Source organism: Rhipicephalus microplus, chromosome 9, assembly GCF_043290135.1.
Source record: "Rhipicephalus microplus isolate Deutch F79 chromosome 9, USDA_Rmic, whole genome shotgun sequence".
Taxonomy (NCBI): domain Eukaryota; kingdom Metazoa; phylum Arthropoda; class Arachnida; order Ixodida; family Ixodidae; genus Rhipicephalus; species Rhipicephalus microplus.
Genome location: NC_134708.1, coordinates 2,945,752 through 2,951,751, shown reverse-complemented (window position 1 = coordinate 2,951,751; position 6,000 = coordinate 2,945,752).

The following is a 6,000-nucleotide window of genomic DNA, read 5'->3' as shown; positions in this document are numbered from 1 at the left end:
TGCAGAAGTGGGCACCTTTCCGTACACAGTACTTTTTGAGCAGCGCTCTTGGGAAATCCCCGACGTGATGAATGCATTTTTCATCTCCGTGGACACAGTTGTTCCTGCATTTTGTGCTGTGTGTGTTCCCGTGACAAGTTCCAGTAACAACTGTGACACGTTTGAAGCCACTCTCGTACAAATTCCTTTGGCCTGCCTGAAAAAAAAAACATTCTCATTCCCCATTGTGTGGTGTCTGTCGTTGATGGACTGGCAGATTTGTGGACAATAAACAGTTCCATGGAAACCACAGTTTTGCCAGGCGACATGAAACTTACGTGTTTAAACCCGAATCATCTACGACGCTGGTTGCGCTAGTTGATGCTACAAGCCAGAATGGACATCTAGGTTTACAAGGTTCTGAGGATGCCCAATTTCTACAAATGGTCAGCAAGTTACTTGACTAAATCAAACTTTACCCAATGCTCAACCTTCTATTTAAGCACTCAAAAGTGTTTGATTTTTCTAAAAACAGCCAAAAGCCCTCAATTCCAGCATCTGAGATACGTCATCAGATCACACTGAGTCGGCGCATCCCATTATGCAGGAACGTTACCGAGTGGCCTCATCGGAGCGCAAGTTCACCGACGAGCAAGTCCAAGAAATGCTGGAAATAGAAATAATGCAGGAATCGGCCAGCTCTCGTCACTCTAGTGAAGAAAAAGGATGGCACATGGAAATTTTGCGCTGACTACCGCCGACTGAATTCTGTTACCAAGACAGACGCCTATCCGCACCCGCGTATCAATGACACCATAGACTGCCTGCATTTTGCTTCCTACTTTTCTTCTGTTGATCTGAGATCAGATTACTGGCGAATTCCGATGCATGCAGCTGACAAGGAAAAGATGGCACTCGTTACGCTTGATGGATTGTACAAATTCAACATAATGTTATTTGGATCATGTAATGCTCCAGCGACATTCAAATGATTTATGGACTCTATATTGCATGGTTTTAAACGGCACATCTGCATGTGTTACCTTGATGATGTGGTTATTTTTGGATTAATGTTTTGAGGAGCATAACACTTGCCTAGACCTCGTGCTCAACTGCATTGAAAAGGCTGGCCTAGTGCTAGAGAGGAAAAAAAAAAAAAGCTGTCGCGGAGAGTCCTCCTTTCTCGGGGCAGGGGGCAGCAGCCATGGTAGCAGCGGAGACGCAGTTGTTGCCGCCGTGAGAGGGAAAACGTTTTGCACCGCGGTGCCGCTTCGCGGTCATGTGACCACGCTGAGCGCTTCCTCAATCCTCTCCCCTGGCTGTGTGAGGAGGCTCTCTCGGCCGCGCGGGACGTGGCTGTAAGGTCGGTGCGGGAGTTTTAAAAGAGCCGCGCCGAAGGAGCGTTAAACTCTAAAGAAAACGATATACTTAACACACTACGGTAGTTTTTTTTTAGACTATTTGATAGACTAATTTAGTTCATTATATACATTTACCAGTCATATTACTTCGTTACGAGTTTTAAAATGCATGGTTATCAATGGAGCTTTCAAGGGGAATTTCATTTGCTTTGTTATATCCCATTACGTTGTAACGAGGTTGAAGTGTAGTTATATGAGGCATTTTTGTTATGCTGCAAAGAATCACATGTGACATACAGTCATTCCCAGATATACTGATTATTTGACATACAAAATGTGCATGTTAAGGTTTATCTTAATGCAATACAGACCTCCAAACATAATCCAAGTACGGTAACCAGTGCCAACTTGCCAATTTCCCCGAGATGTGCAAAAGAATAGCGTGACAACAACACGTGGTCTTCCTTAAATTGCCGTGCCTTATTCGGCATGAACAGCTGGTGTCTCTAAGCTTACCTTGCTTTTAATGTGCCATTAAACTCGTACTCAACGCCACTGATGTGGTCTAAAAATTTGGCTGCATATTAGACTCCATGCACGATATCCTGCATGCCATCGTGTGTGGACAACTAAAAAAAAGTTGCGACTTCATATTCGCTTCATTTTTGGGCACTCAGCTGTTAGCCTCAGACCTATCCATGGTATTTTCAAAAAACTTTCTCAAGTACCACAGCCAATAATAATTCTATAAATCTGAGTTTGATACATCCATAATCAACTGTATAACACAACTATAGCCCTTGGCTTCACTTGAAACCATGGACATCATTTGCACAAGAAACTGAAATATACGTAACTAGCATCCAAAAAGAATGGCCTGACTGCAGCGTGTGACGCAGAAGTGTTAGACTTTGAAGCATCGGTAAAGAATACTGGTCATATGCACTTGTGTTGGTATTTAGGAAGTGTGTACAGATGGGTTCAATAGGTGCAATGTTGGCATTGCCAACAAAATGAATGCGGAAAAAAGTGAAAAGGAAGTACTATCGTGAAAATTTGCAGTATATCGCTGAACAGCACCGATCGTTCGATTTAACGGGCTTACAACCCATATCTAAGACATCACAATTGAATCATGAACTACTACAATTAAACTAGCATGAGTGTTACAAGTGCCACTCAAGCCCCCTTTCCACTTCAAGTAGAGCCACGGCAAAGAGTTACATTGATTCCATACAAAACCACTACTTTAATCACCCACGAATGCCACGAGAAAGCAACCAACACTAATTAGGCATAGCCAATGGTTGAGCGTGTTGTCGCAGGAAGTTTGTACAAGGGACATAAAGATTGGGCGTTGAAAAGATCGCACTCGCCAAGAGCAGCGTGCAAGATACGGTGTTTAGGTTTGAGTCCTGAAAATCAATGGTGACAAATGTTCGCCGAGCTTGTGCAAGTTCGCGTAGTGGCAGCAAGGACGAAAGCTCGAGTCAGAAAGCCAAATAGCTTTTAAATTTGCAGACAAGGTAGAAAACGAGATAATGATGATATAGGAAAGTAAAAAGTTGACGAGGACACGATCGTGCATTTCATGCAGAGTGGGCATGGCAGGCTAGCGGCCCGAGCCACGTTGGCACCGGTGCAAAGGTTACCGTATAAACCAGAATATAAGCCGATATATTTTCAACAGAACAATGAGCTAAAGTCGCCCCTCGTCTTATATAGCGGTGTCTAGCCGACAGTGCACCGCTGTCTGGCAACATGTGGCTTGCATGTGCATGAGAAGCTGGACCCGGCCATATTCGCATTCAAATTTGAAATAGCAGGTTGTTTTTTTTTCTCTCTTGCCTGTTTTTTGTGTTTGTGATTTGCCTTCGATCTCTTCCAAGTTCTCACTTCGCTTGACATTGTGTTTCATTTTTAGTGATCTTTTTTTCGTTCACTGAATATGAGTAGCGATACGAGAAGGCAGTACTCAGCTTCGTTTAAACCAGAGGTTGTTGAGTTCGCAGAAGCAAATGGGAATATGGCTGCTCAGCGCCACTTTGGTGTATCTGAAAAAAGCGTGCCTTATTGGAGGGTGCAGAAAGGGCAGCTTCCCTGCAGATGTGCAATCCTCGGAAAATGTCATTTCATGGGCGAAATGCGGTTCGTTCGCAGCTAGAGGATATGCTAGGGAACTTTGTGTGGGAAGTTCATGTGTGCTCGCTGCCAGTGACCGTGCATACCATTTGCAAGAAAGCTGTGGAACTCGCTCGAGAAGCTGGGCTCACGAGAGAAGAGTTTCACGCACCAAACTCTTGGGTGCGTCGATTCATAAGACGCAAAGAATTTTCTCTTCGGTGGTGCACATCCGTCAGTCAGAATTTCCAGACGAGTTCGAGGACAAGCTTATAAACTTTCAGGGCTTCGTGAACTGGCTTCGGGAGCAGAACAACTACATGATGGGGCAGATTGACAAATCCAATGAGACCCCCGTGTGGCTTGACATGCCTTCATTGACCAAGATCATGCAGCGTGGCGCCAAGGATATGAAGCTGTTGCCCACTGTCGACGAGAACTCGCACTTCACCATCATGCTGGCATGCATGGCAGATGGTAGAAAGCTTCCGCCCTTCCTCATTTTCAAACGTAAGAGAATGCCGAAGGTAGTGTTCTTGCCCGGTGTTGTCGTTCGCGTCAACAAAAAAGGATACATGGACGAGGCCATGATGCTCGAATGGATACGAGTAGTCTGGAACCGTCAGCCAGGTACACTGCTGCGTCTTTGCAGCATGCTGGTGTTAGATGCGTTCTGTGGTCACTTAACCGACGTTGTGCGATGGGCGATGAGAAACTGGGCGATGAGAAAACGAACTACGCCGTGATACTAAGTGGTATGACGTCCACCCTCCAGCCTATTGACGTTGTGCTAAACAAGTCGATCAAAGACCGAGTGCGGCTCGAGTACCAAAAGTGGATGTCTGGCGACAACCCAAAGACACCAATGGGCGACCTACAGAGGCCTTCGCTTGCAAATGTTTGTGCCTGGGTGCTTTCCCCCTGGCGTTCCTTGCCAGATTCCATGGTGGAAAATGCTTTTAAGAAATGTTCCATCAGCAACTCGCTGTATGGCACGGAAGACAACGCACTGTGGGAGGTGGCCAGTGACAAACTCTCGTCTTCAGAAGACAGTGGTGCTTTGCCTGACGAATAGGAACAGTTGCGATGGTCGTTGAGGGGAGCTCTGACGATCGGGGTGCGGTGATCCCAATTCGCAAATAAATGTCGTTCGGCAATTTTGGGTTCTTTTCCGTTTTTTTTTCTTTTTCAGTAGCCTGAACTTGGGGGGTCGACCTCTGTCCCACTCGACCTATAGTCCGGTTTATACTGTACTCAGTGATGCCACTTAGGAACCACGATTTGGAGCAATTTTTGGAGCACAAAAATTAGAATTTGGAGCATTTTGGAGCACCAAAAAGTCAATTTTAGAGCAGTTTGGAGCAACCGGAATCAGTTTTCACGGTTGTCCAATCCGGCGAGAAATGCATAGCAAAACAAGTTTTCTTAATATTCTGAGAAACCTTGTTTGGAACTCATTTCGGAATTTTTGTTATCATTTTGTCATCATTTTATGTTATGTTTTGTTATCATTTTTGCAGTTTGTTATCCAGAGAAAGCCACTTGATTAGATGTCTTGCAGTAGAAATGTAAAATGCCTGTGCATTTGTCCTGAAGCTCTTTTTCTCTTGGGGATCCCAGTTACGCATTTCTTTTTCAATGTCGGATCCGATTTCCAAAACTTGCTTCAGCCCTTCTGGTGACCAGACATCAAGTTGTTTCAACTCACTGCCAGACAAGTTGCAGTAGGCCTCATGCCTCATATGCCTGCATGCCTGCATCGTTCATAGAGCAATAAACTGCGAAAATGATCGGGGCGCAGTTCAAGACGACTTGGACAAGATACATGCATGGTGTAAAAAATGGCAAATGCAACTTAATTTGGAGAAGACAATGTGTATGACGTTTTCTAGAATGAGGAATGAAGCTTTGCCTTCGTATACTATAAACAAGAAGGTCTTAAATATAGTCTCTGAGTACAGGTATTTGGGCGTATTTTTCACGCCAACTTTGTGTTGGCACCGTCATGTTGATTATGCGGCAGCTAAGGCTTGTAGATCACTGTGGTTCCTGCGGCGAAACACGCGTGAGTTTCCCCAGTCCAAGCGGGAATTACTGTACAAATCATGCGTGCGGTCGATACTTGATTACGTGAGTAGCGTGTGGAACCCGCCCACTGCCCTCTATAAAAATAAATTGGAAAAAGTGCAAAACATGGGTGCCCGTTATGTCCTGGGAAACATTGTTAAGAGCCACAACTTTAGCATGACGCGCTGCAAGCAAGCTTTAGGATGGGAACAGTTGGTCACACGCTGGGCTAAGCAGCGTCTGAAGCTTTTCCATGATGTATACTTATCTCGAATTTGTATTCCTCGTGACAGTTACATCTTTCCACCTCATTACGTGTCTGGACGAGTCGATCACACTTACAAAGTGTGAGACTACCGATGTAAGACAGTAGCGTTCAGTAATTCTTTTTCCCTAAAACTGTTTCCCAGTGCAATCGACTACCTTCAGCGATCATTGTCGCTGTTGGTGGTGATTCATTTTTTCCTTTGTT